Below are 15,837 nucleotides of genomic sequence, written 5' to 3' on the forward strand. Positions count from 1 at the left end.
TGAAGTTTGTGCGTGATCCAAAACACCCCTGCAGCTGAAATCTGTTGTGAGTTATAAAGCAATCCAAACTAATAAGAATTTTTAACGGCATATTTGTACAACTGGTGTCTCCCAGAATAACATAAAAATAAGTAAATGAGAGTCAGATTTTTTTTTTAAAGAATTTTTTTTTAACAACATCTACTGTGGCCCCAAAATGTACACAAGTTAGACGTAAAAAAATATTATGTCTTTGATTATATAACATTTGATTTCTTGAAAATGAATGAATGGCACATGATCATAGATATGTATTAGTGTATTTTAAAGAATTGTTATATAATATACAGTATATGTATATGCATGCATGCATGTGTGTGTGTGTGTGTGTGTGTGTATTTATATAACAAAATATATATGCAAATGCAGTTTGCATATAGTAAGAAAAATATTTTCACAAAACATACTTTTTAGCTATTTTATGCCTAATGCAGTAATATTCAGACCACTTAAGCGCCCAAAAGTGTGTTTTTGGCCACTGTTTAACCTTATTTACTAAAGATGCGTGGCACATGGTGCCAAAATGTAACTCTGTTTGTAATCTTCCTAATAGCAACATTTCTTTCTATTTCCCTTCTCTTTCCTCTACTACTTTTTCCTGCTTTGTCTACTTTGTTCAGCAAACTTCAGTCTTGTTCGCGGCAGCTGCATCAGTTGTGTGTGAGAAATGGAGCTGCGGTGAATCACGGCGCTCTGATTCGCCCCAGCCCAGCGTGACTGTGGAGCGCCTGCCGGAATCCAGCGGAATGTGCCAGAACTGAAGCCTGCTCGGCCCAGTCATCCTTAGCAGGGAGACATTAGTTACGATACATTATCTGAATGGCCTGCCATCTTTTCAAAGTAAACCTCGTGGATTTTAGCCTGTCTCTTTTTATATTTTTTTTCTCAAGTGCACTAGTGCACACACACACACACACACACACACACACATGAACACTCAGAGGCGCACACATTCGAGTGGACACACGGGAACACCTATAATAGGCTTACACGACCGCGGTTAACTCGCACACCCTGCAATTACAAACATACAAACACACACACACACACACGCTCACACTTTATGTGGAGCCACCCCCCTCTTGCTGCTTGCACTCCTTGGGCTATAATAAATTTCTTTGAAACATGACTCTACACATGAGGGGATGGCAATCTAGAGAGCAGAAATTAAAATTTCATTATTTACTGCACTTGTGTTGCAGGGTGCAATTAGTATCTACAGAGCATGGAGCGGGAATATTTAATCCTTTCTTTCTTTCTCTATCTCTCTCTCCTTTCCACCTAGAAAAAAGTGTGACCATGGTAACTGCTGCTATGACTACTGCATTGACCTTAGGACATAGTGGTAAATTGTGTTTTTTTTTTTTTTTCTTCCGTTCCGAGTTCTTTTCTGTACACTTAAGCAGTGAACTAAAAAGAAAAATAGAAGGAAAGAAAAATAACATCCGGGCATTGGATTAAATGCAATCATTGTCAGCCCACAACCATGCCATTTATCAGTGTACTGTTTTGGACTGTATAATAAGTTTCGTATATTAATACAATTTTTCATGTTACACCACTGGCTGAGATTCATGACCAGCAGGTGATCTCAGGTGATCATTGAATTACGTGACCTGTAATGGGGGTGGGGGTGGATATGGATATGGGAAATGGAGGGTGGAGCTGTTGTTCTTTGGTTCACGTGAGCAACAGTTTTTGTTCATGGCATATATTTAAGAAAATGTCTTAGATGTTCTTCGACTCTTTCTATAGAAATCTATTCATTTTGGAAATTTTAAACTTGTTCTAAACATGCTAAATTACACAGTGTTTGTTGCATGAGCTATCTAGTTTTTCACAAATATAGAAATCTAATGTTTTTTTTTGTTTTTTTTTAATTGAGCAAAGTAGCCAGTTTAGTTTGTTTTAAATGAGAAATGTAATACCAAATAAAATTTGCTGTGTTTTTAATATCACAAGTTAGACATGAACTATATTTCTATGAACTGTATTTTTTGTCTTTTTTATAATAGGACATTTTTCACAAATAGTTAAATTCTATTTTTTTTTTTTTTTTAATTGAAAAAATTTGTTTATTTTGTTTTAAATTAGAAATTCAATACCAAATGAAATTGAACCAAATGAATTGTATTTTTTTTTTGTCATTTTTATAATAGGAAATTGTTCACAAATAGTTATTTACAATCTTTTTTTTTAATTGAGCAAATAAGCCAGTTTAATTTTGTGTTAAATTAGACATTTAATACCAAATAATGTTTATCATCACAAAATGATATTAACTATAATTTCATGAGCTGTGTTTTTTTTGGTCATTTTATTAATAGGAAATTGTTCACAAATAGTTATTTACAATTTTTTTTTAATTGAGCAAATAAGCCAGTTTATTTGATATTAAATTAAGGACAAGCCTCAAAGTTGAATACGAAATGTGCTGGTTTTAATAACAAATTAGCATTTATTTATTTAACAAATTAGCATTTCAACACAACAGTTTGTGGGAAACTCTGAATATTATTCAAATTTTCTTAATTAGTGCTTATTTAATTTGAAATTTACTACAATTTTGTTTTCATAAATGTAATTTTTTTTTTGTAGGTTTAAAACAAAATATATAAACAAAAGTTGTTCCGTACATTCAGACCTTACTATATTTGTAAATAAATGAAAAAAAAAAAAAAAAAACTTCCTTGTTACTTTGCAATAAAACAATGCATTTCTCTAAATGTTGCCACTTCACAAACTCACGTGGACTCTTAAGGAGCGTGTCCTTTTCTACCTTCCTTTTCCCCCCAATTTTTGCTCTGATTTAGCAATTATTTTGTGGCCATAAATTACGTGGCATGTGTTCAAATCCACTTAGAGAGGGAATAACGGCCATGGCCTTATTCTCTGGAAGCCGTTATCCAAATGTTAACTCCTTCAAAATATTTTACTAAACAGTCCCTAATTCGTTTACAATCGACGTGACTCCTAGCTCAACCCTTACCCCTGTCTGATCCCTGTGCTGACGGCTGCTCTGATCTCAACTCCAGCCGTCTGATTCCCCTCATTCATATCAATCATACTGGCTGTTCTGATCGGCAGAGTCATCGTCAAAAGGTGTTGTCTGTGGTTTTGAAGCTTTCTTTAAGAGTCAGTCGCCCCTTTGAGACAAGATACAGTATGCTGTGTTGCTACGCAGAAAATCTTGTAAGTGTGAATTTGACGTTTCTGTTGTCAGAAGCATCTCTTAGCATCGTTTCTGTAAGAAAATGCTAAAAGGAAACAAAGCAACTAATCTGAAAACAAATGAAACAATATGAGTTTCCTCTCTTCTCTAAATCACTTGTTTCCCTCTGGCATAATTAAAATCCGGGCCACAACTGTTAATTTCCTTGATGTGCAGGTCTTATTAGCTTCTGTACTGCAAAAACAGCAATAAAAACAACAATAAACTGTGTTTTTAGATGATAAACGAGAGGTTTGTACGGCAACAATGTTTCCTCTGTCTCATTTTTCGCCCCCGAGACAAGGCAGGCATTTTGCATAAGTATTAATAAGATGACTGAGACCAGACATACAGGATTAAATGATGATATCTGATCTTATAAAAATCTATTACGACTCATCTTGCATGTTGTTTGTGAATAAAAAGAGCGATCTCTAATAATTTAGGGAATTATGGGAAAATATTGCCATGCAGGACAAACAATTGCTTATTTAACTCATAAAACAAGACTGTTAAGCTTAATATTTGCCCTAAAAAATAGCATTTCCACACTAATTCTTATTTATTCCCTTAGTAGTGCGAGTTAAATGTGTGATTAAAAAAGTTTGAGTCACGGATAAGTTGCACATTTGACAAATATGAATAAATGATGCAAATGCATACCTCATGTTGGTCACCATATTGAGATCACATGACCAGCTGAATATTTCTCATTCGATAACCCTGTTATTTTTGAGCACAGTTGATTGTGAAATAAATGATCTAATGCACCTGGAAACAGTGTTTTATCTGCTGTACAGTAGGCATTAATATAAAGTCCAAGATTATCACTGTCACTTTAAGATGCTCAATAAATACTTTAGCAAGTTACTCATTAATTGAATACCGTGGGCTGTCACGTCACCCAGAGCTGGTCTGAGTGAAGAGATGTCGGTAGGCAAGCGAGATGTGATTATATCTCTCACTGCTTTTGTTACCCAGTTTAGCTAATAAGTACTTTTCAAACTGCGCTATCATTTTGCGCTCGGTCGGGGAGCGTGCGCCGGCGATGTTAACTCGAGTTCCCACCTCAACACTGTTATTAAAGATCTCACTCAGCTCTTCAGGGAAACTCACCTCAGTCGCTCACATCCCAACTCAACCGCTGTATCCGACGGAGGTTTGCTTTGTGTTCTCGAGACTTGCTCATCCTCTACCTGTCCAATCTCAGCCCGCTGTGATGTGACAACAGGTCTGAAGGAAGAGTTTTAAGATTTGGGGCGTTTCAGGAAACTTTTTCAAGTGTGAATGTAATCTACAGTGAATCAAATTTAAATGGTTACCTTTATGGGTTTAATTGTAATGTTTATTTTTAAGACGTGATTGTTAAGTGGTTGGAAATGTGGACTTGTAATTGATTTAAAGTCTAGGTTTATAGTATCAGTCTTTGAAAGGCATGCAGAGTCTGTTTAGAACAAATAAACTACCTATGAACTACCTATGAACTACCTTGTTTTCTACAAATAATAATCAGTGCTTATTAATTTGGCTGGACAGTAATAAAAAATTTGGGACATTTCTGGAAACTTTCAAGTCTGGCTTGGATGCACAATGTTAGCTTGAAGTAAAAAGGGTTTGCGTGCTACATATACAGTTGTGTATTTTTTGGGGGAGGGGGGTAATTCTGACTGGTTTGATTTTTAATATCTTGTCTTTAATTGGTAGGAGATTTAGTGTGGTGTTTGTCGCATCAATATTTGAAAGATATTCTTTTAATTTATGCCACTTTGTAGTGATTATGGTTAAAATAAAATGTTATTGCTACTTATCTCGCACTGTGACTTTATAATTCACAATTGGAATGTAACACTCATAATTGCAGTGTTTATTTAATGTGATTGTTTTTTCTTTTTCACAAATGTGACTTTATATCTCACAATGTGACTTTTTTTCTTAACTCGAGCTAGAAAACAGCCTTCCTCTGCTTTATTTTGCACATTATATCTGTGAAATATTCTGTTTCCTGTTCTGCTACTAAAACATTATGTTACTATAATATAGTATTTATTAATATTTTGATTAATTATCTTTTTATTATCTTTATTTGTTATATTTTCAGTTTTCATTTAAATTTTTAGTCATTTTATGTGCTCTTTTAAATATTTAGTTTTTAATATTTACAATTTAGCTGTAATTTAGTTTTTATTTAGTTTTAGTAATTTTTCATTCAACTTGAACTTAGCTGCCAAGGCAACATTTCTCATTTCTCATTTTTGTATTTAATAGTGTATTTATTTATTTATTTATTGTGTCTAATATTTATACTTCTATTTGCATCAGCTTTATTTCAATTAAGAACAACAAAAGTACTTTTAATTAACAATAATATTGCTGTATGGTTGTTACCAGATTTTATGTTTTCTGTTTCAGTGCTTTACATGTCAGTCAGATGGCCTGTTCCTGTCTAAGCGGGCGGCCCTTTGACAGAACAAGCAAAGTCGACCAGACGTAATGCAGGTTTGTAATATCTCCATGTATTCTGAGGTCGTGAACTCCACTGACTCTCAGATCTTTGAGGCATAAGTTCTCGTTTTAGATTAGCTTGATTCAGTTGTTAGTGAATGAGTTTGGGCTAATATACGTCCTTACATCTGCTGCAGTTAATTTGACTATAACTTGCGAAGCCCTGGGGACTTTAAGGTTAGAGGAATTTTTTAATTTCGATTAGCATGAGGGTTAAGGTGAGCAGCATCTGGGTTCCAAAGCAGATCTCTGGGAGTCCTATCATGCTGTGATACCGCAGTGGAAAATAGCACGAGTTTGTGTCAGGCGCTTTCAGGTAGAGTGACAGCACTGTGCCGTGGTGTGGTCTCTCTCTTCCTGCCTCTCTCTCTTCTGTGTGTGCGTGCGTGTGTGTGAGAAGATGTTCTGGGCCTGCAGGGGGGCTGAACTGCCAGCTGCCTCGTCGTGCCTTTTAAATCACACTCTTCACACACTTCACTCTTCTGACAGCTACTGACACACTGCGTATGTCCTCTGTCCTCCCTCGTTCACTCCCTCTCTCCTTCACTTTCTCTCTGTCCCTGTATCATCCTTCCGACGCAGGGATTGAGGCTCCTGGCTAATCTCAGCTGTGTTTAGAATTCACTTACCACCCTTCACTACAGATTTAAAGGGACAGTTCACCAAAAAAAGTTAGAAAAATATCACCCTTGTGTCTTTTCAGACTCGTTGGATTTTCTTTATTCTTCAGAACACAAAGAAAAGACATTATAAGCTCCAAAAAGGACACAAAAGGACTACAAAATTGGTTCATAGATCTTGTGTACTATATTGAATATGTACAGATTCACTTAATAGGTTTAAATGAGCAAAAGACTATAATTGAACTTGCTGTACAATACAATGTATATATGCTGCATCCTAGCTCTTTTTTTTAAAGACTCAGTGACTGGATTGTTACAATCAGTCTGATTTATGAGCCATTTCATTTTGAACTTTTTGTTTACTTGACTTTTTCATTAGAAAGTTTCAACTTTGATTCATTCACAAACAGGACATTGCTACTTCTATTATTGCCCAAAAATTCACCAGAAAAAGTTTTTTTTTTTTTTTTGGAATGACGGGTGAGTAAATTACGACATGATTAAAATTTTTTTATTAAAACTTTTATTCAGCAAGGGTGCATTAAATTGATCAAAAGTGACAAAGACATTTATAATGTTACAAAAGATTTCTATTTCTAATAAATGCTGTGCCTTTGAAATTTCTATTAATCAAAGAATCTAGCAATTATCCATTACCCTAATTTATAATAGTATTTTTGTCATAGACTATGATTATATATTTTTTCATTTGTTATTTTTCATTAAAATTAAGTAGATTGTGTTTAACACACAAAAGAGTGACGATCAGGTCAACACACAGAAGAATAGAAATTCTACATCGATTTAAAAAAAAAAAAAACCTGCACTGGTATCAGATTGGATCAGTATCGGCAGATACTCAGAATTTTCGGTATCGGATCGGTTCTGAAAAAATGGTATCGTTGCATCCCTACTTCTAACTCACAGCCTGTAAGTACGTTTTCTTATTTAAAGAATTTTAGTTTTGAGCAGTGTAGAGTAGTGCTTGTTGTTTGTTGTTTCTCCGATCACAAATGCAGACATAGTAATGTTTATGAGGCACGATGCAACGCGACGCGTAAAAAGACAGTATAAGTCATTATAATCAGTAATTATGTCCCCACTGGATGCAACAAATGCCTTGTTTGTAATGGGTTTTATTGTTTTTATGTAATTGCGCCAGGACACGCCATCACAATACGGTAAGCGTAACATTTCCGTCTCGCGCATGAGGTATTCGGCCAATCGCAACGCACTGGATAGCTGGCCAATCAGAGCACACCTCGCTTCTCAGAATGATGAGCTTTGTAAAAATCTGTGCGTTTCAGAAAGGCGGGGCATAAAGGAGCAACAATAATGTACAGTATGTGGAAAATAATGTTTTTTGAACCTTAAACCGCATAAACACATCGCATTACACCAAATACACAAAATAATATTCTTTTTAGCAACGTCATATATGATAAGTCAAAATGATAAGTCAAAATGATAATTTATTAATAAATGATTATATGTATTTTATCTGCTCCATAAATAATTCTAGATAACTTATCTGAATTGTTTAAATGTGTAGAATCCACATATGCTTGTTTTTCATCAACCAATCAAAATTTACAGCAGGGCATGCAAATTCGGTCTGTTTTTGGCCAGACAGAAACTGCACACAGGCTGAATGTAAATATAAGTCTCTGTAAATACACTCTCTGACACTAGGTGGCGCTTATGGGAAAGCTGAATTACAGCTGTTTCTCGTAAACTCCGTGGACAAAGCAGTACTGCGATTAAACACTTCTTTGTGTATTACATGGAGCGAAGATGAAAACAAAATGCTATCGAATCATTTCTGAAGACAATCAGAACCTTCAGAGGTACATTCATATAATTAATTAATTCATATATTCATTTGTATAATTCCCTTAGCACTCTTTTAAAACCTCCAAGCTTTTCCGCTCTGTTTTCACTGAAAACGAAACTACTCTGCGTGCTGTGCTCACGTGAGACTGTTACTTAAAACTCTGCTTTATGCTGGACAGTATTTATTTATCGTGAGTTGTTCAAAACGCGGTAATCTAATACGGTTTTAATGATAAATAAAATATGAAACGGTAATACTAACCGTGGGTAATTTTATCATGATTTATCGTCAAACCGGTAATCGTTACATCCCTATCGCCCAGCACTACAATTTATAGAAATAACTAAATTAACATCCATGCGAACAGAAAATAATGTATATTATGTTGTCTGCCGCTTTAAATGCTCGAGTTTGTTTGGCTGTCAGTGTTTTTATTGTTCATAAGCTGGAAAGAATTGTTCTGAACGTGATTCAAACAATATTGTTCCTCTGTGCCATTATTGTCAAGCTGTGGTGTGGATTTCCCTGTTCTTTAGACATGTTATTAAAACTTTATAGTTAGAGTTACCATTATAGTGAACTGGATTTTACTGTCACTGAAAGGCTCCTGATTCGCAAACACTGGTATTTTTAACATCATGTAAATGATGGTTATATTGTATGAGATGCAGGTTTATGGATTTATTGGGACACTGGGGATGTTCTAATTTACCTTTGCTTTTCATTTAAGGTAGAATTGCCCAGAGGTTAAAATATTGATCAAGCCTTATTAATGTAGTGGAAAAGGTTTGAGGATGAATTTTGAAGAAACCCTGGACAGCGTTAAGCATGTAGAAATGGTGATCCCTGGATTTAGAGCTTTGTTTTTAGACTTTCAGCATGTACGTCACATCTCAGACCTATCTCTTTCTCAGGATCTCTTCAGATGCCTTGAGTTAACCCAGAGGAAGTCTCTTTGTACGTGGATTTCAATTAATCTTCATGTGAGAAGTAGTAGAGGTTGCTTGTGGATCAAGAAATCACTTTGCTTTTGTTAGATATTTGAGTCTTCTTATTGTGAGTAGTGAAGGACATGCAAAGAAAGTGTAGCATTAGAGGACATTTTTTTTTATCACCTGTCACCTTGCCATCTACAGGGGGTCATGTTGATGAGCTGTCTCAGCTGATGGTCCCGTGTCTGGGCCTTGAATTCCAAACCACCAGGGGATGCGGTGGAAGGTTAGCACCTCCGCAGCGAGCTGTGTGTGAAGCTTTTCATTTAGCGTTGGGTTGTGACAAGACCCCTGGCCCAGATAAGCGGAGCTTTGCCTCTTTTACAGGTGAAATCTATTCTCACATTTGCCTCAGGGGCGCGTGGACTGTAACAGAGTTTCTCGGCCCCTCTGGGTCCCACCACAAAGCCAGAGAATAAATGGTGAAGGTGGCTGCAGTGGACAGAAAAATCAATGCCTGTTTATACAGACATGACAGTCCTGGAGCCCCTGCAATCGGCCCGGCCACCCGCCTGCTCTCCCACGCACTTTTCTATTCTCCTGTTTTATTTCTCTCTCTGTCACACCAAAACTCTCTCCTGTAACCTCTCGGAAAGGTGAGAATAGACCCTCAGGTGGTCCTGCATTTGCTTTCTCAGTTTCTGCTGCATTGCTGCTGTAAATCCTTGTATTTGAATTAAAGCCACAGCTTATTGTCCTTGATCAAAATTGACCTGATTAAGATGAAAAATAACAAATTTCACCATAAAATCATATAAGTGAGGTGTTACATGTTTCACAATCACCATATGAAAAAAACTAAATGCACAAAAACACATCACGTTCACGGGTTTTTGCCCAAACTTCAGAGGTCTGTTAAATTAATAAAACGAGGCATTTGTTAACTTTAAGATTACTTTTTATCATGTAAACTACCTATATACAGCATGTTATTTACATGTGTGTGGGACAGATGGGAGGGGGACACGGTCGCATCGCAGCAGAGTATGCTGGCCATATCGTACATCAAAGCACATGAAAAATACTGTAGTGTTTTTGAACCATACTATAGTAAAGTACTTGAATTAATTTGTTGTGGTAATTCTGTAGTTGCTGTGGTAATACAACAACTATAGAAATAAAAACAAATTACCCAATACTGTAAGTTTTCTACAACTATAGGGTATATTACTACAATACACTACAGTTTACTGTAGTAAAAACTAAAGACAGAGGTGTAAAGAGTACCTGAAAACCATACTTGAGTAAAAGTACAGATACATTACAGTGAAAGTTACTCCACTACAAGTTACATGTCACCAATTCCAAAACAAGTTGAGTAAAAAGTCTTAGAGTATCTGATTTTAACAGTACTTAAGTATTTTACTTCTACTAAATATAGGCTCAAAGATGCACTAGTCAAAGAGACATTCCAGTCAGTAATTGTAACGTTGTGGAGAAGCTGGGGAAAACAGGCAGAGGCAAGGATCTATGTGCAGGCATTTCATGGAAAAACTAGAACAAATAATAAGCCAAAAACCAAAGGGAACAAAGAACAGAATGACGGGCAAACAGACAACCATTACATTCAACAACTCACAAAGAACTAAAGAAACACTAGGGCTATATACAGGAGGCCAACAAGCTGAACAAGATAAGATATAACCCATGAGAGATGGGAATTTACATAAAAGTCCAAGACAAGGCACAGAGAACATGTAACATAAACAAGAAAGAGCTGATTTGTGAGGAGAGAAATCACATTTATTTTCTAAAACCAAAATAAAACTGAACACCTCAAAATGTAAAAATAAATAAAATAAATACAATTAAAAAGTCAAAGTCTTCTTGCACTGGATGTGCTGGTTTCAGCCTCCTTGCCAGCTGCAGTCATGTCCTTATATATAAAACACCTGTGATTCACAACTACTTGCTAAGGTGCTCGCATTCATGTAAAGTAGCCTTGTTGACAAGTTTGAGTGAGTAAGGGCAAAACGCACAAGATATAGTACTTTCAGTGCTCTGTAGTTGGCAATATCACATCTTTTGTAGCAGAAATAAACTGCTGCAGAAAAGCTAGGTCCATGCGAATTGTAATGTGTAACTGCAACACTCATTTCAAATTTCAAATGAAGTAGAGAGTAAAAGTAGCTAATATCTTTGATACTCAGTAAAACTACAAAGTATCTGAAAAGATACTCAAGTACAGTAATTAGTTACATTTACTCCAATACTTTACACCTCTGACTAAAGTATACTACAGTATTTATTACAGTTATCAGTTCACAATAATTAATACTACAGTATGCTGTAGCATTCATTAACAAAGTGTTGTTAATACTATAATATATTATATACAGTACAATACACTTTACTATAGTATGGTTCAAAAACACTATAGTATTTACTGTAAATTATTATAGTATTTTTTTCATGCACACAGTGTTCGAAGGAGTATGCTGGGAAATATGACAGAAATGACGATACTCGTCGGTATTGTAGTACACAAACCGCGGTTCAGCTGCGCAACAAACGTTGCCTGTATGAAAACACAATGATGGGCGCGCTCTGCTCAATCTCTGCATGCTACTGTGCCACCTCCGCACTGCTTGCGCATCCAGTGTGATACAGGATCATGTGACACTGAAGACTGGAGTAATGGCTGCTGAAAATTTTGCTTTGCCATCACAGGAATAAATTAGATTTTAAAATATATTCAAATAATAAATTAAGTTGTATTGATATTTCACAGTATTATTGTTTTTACTCTATTTTTGATCAAATAAATGCAGCCTTGGTGAGCATAAGATGAAAAAAAAATCTTACTGACTAGGGCTGGACAATAATTCAATATCAATATGTATCACAATATATTTTCTTCCTTAACGGTGATATGATTTTTAAACACATTTCCAATATTCCAATATACATTACCAGTGTTTCCCATACATTGATTTATTTGTTGACTTCATTGAAAAAAACATGATCACTGCACATTTCAAAATCAAGACGCGGCAAGGGTGTTTTATATGATTGTGTCTTTGAAGGGAACTGACTAGGTCTGCTTGATTATGACAAAAATCATAATCATGATTATTTTGGGCAATATTGTAGTCATGATTATTTAAAACGATTATTAGTGGGCCATATGACCAAACTTTGTATGAAAGATTTATTTAAAGATAGTGATATATATCAAATATATATTTTCTGTAAATAAGGTTGCTATGACATCTACATTTTAGAGACCAGCGAAATGTCACACAAGTTTGTGATACAAACTGTGCTTTAAGTTTTTTTTAATGCAAGTCTAAATTACTCCGTTAACAGCCTACTAGATCAATTAAATAACCTAATGTAAAATAAAACAAAAACATGATTAATAAACATGAACTTTAATAAATAAAGCACGTCCCAATTTGCAAGTGTCTCGTTACATGATTTTACTGATTTGCACGTGAATTTGAGCTTTTATGGAGGAGTGAAAGCACACTGCTGGAAAGGGGGCAGAATGGGGCGCAATAATCATTTTATCTCGATTACTGTAATTTCATAATCATTGAAGACCAAAATAGAAACTGAATTTCGATTAATTGCACAGCTCTAGAACTGACTGTCTTCAAAAATAGTTTCAATGGCATTTTCTGATGAAGTATAATGTTCATGTGTGCAGTGCTGCTTTGTGTACAGCCGTTACCGAGGCAGCCACTGTTTCTGCTGTTCTAAAAGCGCCTCCTGCTGGCAGAGAATTAATTTGCATTTTCAAAAAGTCTTTAGTTACTGTCTTCAGCAACGTTTTTGTTGTTGCTCACTCTTTTTTTCTGTTTTCTTCAGAAACTCTGAGCCCTTTTCATATGCTTTATCCTGGCTGAAGCACTTTTGTTTCAATCTATAAGAATAATCAGCCAATGTTATATTTTAGAGTTAAAGATATTAATATTAATAAGGTGAGTCTGAGAGTCTTATGTTTATTTAATGGTCATTTCACATTTCTTGTTTGTATGATGGCTTAATACAAATAAATGGTGAACATTAATTTATTTGTACCATTTTTATTTCTAAATTATTATGTAGTTTTAAATGAGGAAGTTTAATAGACAATTTTTTCAGAAATTTGTTGGTACAGACATCCATTGTGGGCGTTCTTGGCAGTTTTTCTGAGGCTTTTTTAATATTGTTCATATCAATTTCGGAATTATTGCATCGATCAAAATTAAGAAATATATTGCGATACCGTCCATCCCTATACTGACCTAAAACTTTTAAATGGAAAGGTGTAGTATTTATGTACTATATTTTTGTCATTATGCTGTAGAATATTATTTAAATACAGTAATCACTTTTTATTATGTTGACAGTTTTTTCTTCCTAAGCACTGTTAGAGTGATATTATATTTTGATGATAATATTGATGATAAACCTTTAAAATATTAAAATAAACATTTGAAAGCACATTAAAACATTAAAAAACATTTTTTCTCCTCAAATTTTGAGTGAACCCCCAGAAAGACCGCAAGGGGATGAGTTTAAAACCTTCTCAGCTAGTGCCCAAAAAATGGAACAATAAACCATCCACGATAAACCCAGGAACATTTATTAATAACATAAATAGAGTCAGTTTACATCTATCTGTAGGCCACAAACTGAAAACAATCAAACGAAATGAAAAGCAAAATTGGAATAAACATTTTCTTACTGTTAAAATGCATAAAATAAGTGATCAATATTCTCGAGCTGCTGTCCTTGATTAATGCAAATCTAAGCAGAGAGAAGATGACTTGTGTATGAAAGAGCTCTAATGCCTCCGTGTAATAAATGCTTCCGTAAATCCGTCTGAGCAGTGATGCAATACCAGGCAGACGTGCCATAATTAGGCTTTTTACTTTCATTTGTTTTGTTTTCCATCATTCGCCATCGCTGGACGATCGTTTGGTGGGAAAGAGGGGGTGGAATCTCTTTACAGATCCAGTACAGTGCGCTTGTGTTGTATACGCTAATAAATACGAAGCGTGTATTTAATGTGTGTGATGTACAGGCATCTGCGTGTGTGTTTAGAGATGGAAGATTTCCTCAATCACAGCGTGTGTAAAGTGTCAACAATTTGCCTGAGCATAAAAAGCAGTGCAGGGTAAAACGAATCAGCTAGGATTCCTCTCTTCTCCTCTCGTGTGATTAGCTGCCATTACAGTTTCCAGTGGAGGATACAACAGCTGCAGTGACTGAGGCATTACTGTTGTAATGGGAGCATCTGCTTTAACACGACTGTTTTTTCTCTCTCCGCAATAGTTGCCATCACCATAGACCTTCCTCCATTTCTTAGTTCCTGTGATTTTTTTTTTCTTTTCTTCTTTGTCAGTACACTATAGCATCCAGTATCTTCAATATGTCATTAGTGACATGCGAAGCTCCTTTTGTCAAAATATAGAACCAGATTATAAATATTCGTCAGGCACCTTTATAGATTTTCTACAAATGAAACATATTCACTGTAAATGTGTGCAGGGATTTATCTATTTAGCATATGTTTATTTGATAAGAATTCAATAACATAAATAGTTTTTGTCTATAGATAATGTAAGAAAACCTAAAAATATTTAGTGGCTGGTTGTGTGTAAATTCTATTCTTGATAAAGGTTATGTAGATTAATGAAATGAGAACTATGTTGGCTTAAATGGAAATACATGTATTTATGTATCACGCAACAGATTTGGGAGCTGGAAAAGCAGTGTGATGTTACATGTATGCATTTTGGAGATGCTTTTTCCCAAATCATGTTGCCTGGGAATTGAATTCAGTACAATTTTGTTGCAAGTACTGTAAAAAATTTCCACCTACTTCAACTTAAAACTTAAGATTAGTCGCTGCCTTAAAATGTTAAGTATAAGCAAATTTTCAGTACGAGTCATTTCAACTTAAAATATATTAAACTGACTTGAAAACTGAGTTGAATCTCGTACGACTTTAAAAATAAAGTTGAAATTGGTTAAATTATTTTGAGTTGATATGACTTCATTTATTTTTTATTTAAATATTTTTTACAGTTGATCTACCGTGAAAATGACTAGCACCATGCTATAAAGACGTCTTTATTACATAATTTATTTCTTTTGACATCCCTAAAAAGTACATAATGTCTGATATGGCATATTTGCTTTTTGCATATTATTTTGTGTAATGCACCCACTTTTGTTTCTTATGACTCTGAAATTTTTTTTTAACTACAGTGTATTAACACATAAATCAGGGCACAGTTAGATCAGGTTTGTTTATAATAACCCCAAGGAGGCTGTTTTTAGTCATTTGAGTGTATCTGCATGCACGTTAGTGACAGAGATAAGTTGAGGGCTTGTTTATGTGCATTATGTGTGTGGTATATTTTTGTGCTCTAGAGAGGTTCAGTGTGTGTGTATGTGTGACAGAAAGAGGTTGAGTGCTTGCGGTACGCGTGAGTGTATTTATACATGATGTGCGCGCGTGTGTGTACATGCTCGTGTTCGTGCGCGCAGTGCGTATGGCGTGTGTGTGCACCTGCTGTGAACTGTGAGGGTCATTTGTAACTCATTCTGATTAATGGTAGTTTGAGCTGAATAAATGAATGAGATGCAGGGAACAGTCAGTCTCACGGCGAGCTCGCAGCTCCACTCAGCACCGTGGGA

At 35.3% G+C, this 15,837-nt stretch overlaps 1 long non-coding RNA gene across 3 annotated transcripts in view; it reads left to right on the forward strand.

The window, feature by feature from the left end:
* The window catches only part of LOC131526362 (uncharacterized), a 142,923-nt gene that overhangs the window by 67,837 nt on the left and 59,249 nt on the right, over positions 1–15,837 (forward strand). For all 3 annotated transcript variants that reach the window (XR_009267435.1, XR_009267437.1, XR_009267436.1), the window contains one exon: positions 5,660–5,746. This is a non-coding gene — a long non-coding RNA (uncharacterized LOC131526362). The remainder of the gene's footprint in view (positions 1–5,659; positions 5,747–15,837) is intronic.

The sequence above is a fragment of the Onychostoma macrolepis genome, chromosome 19 (assembly GCF_012432095.1).
Source record: "Onychostoma macrolepis isolate SWU-2019 chromosome 19, ASM1243209v1, whole genome shotgun sequence".
Taxonomy (NCBI): domain Eukaryota; kingdom Metazoa; phylum Chordata; class Actinopteri; order Cypriniformes; family Cyprinidae; genus Onychostoma; species Onychostoma macrolepis.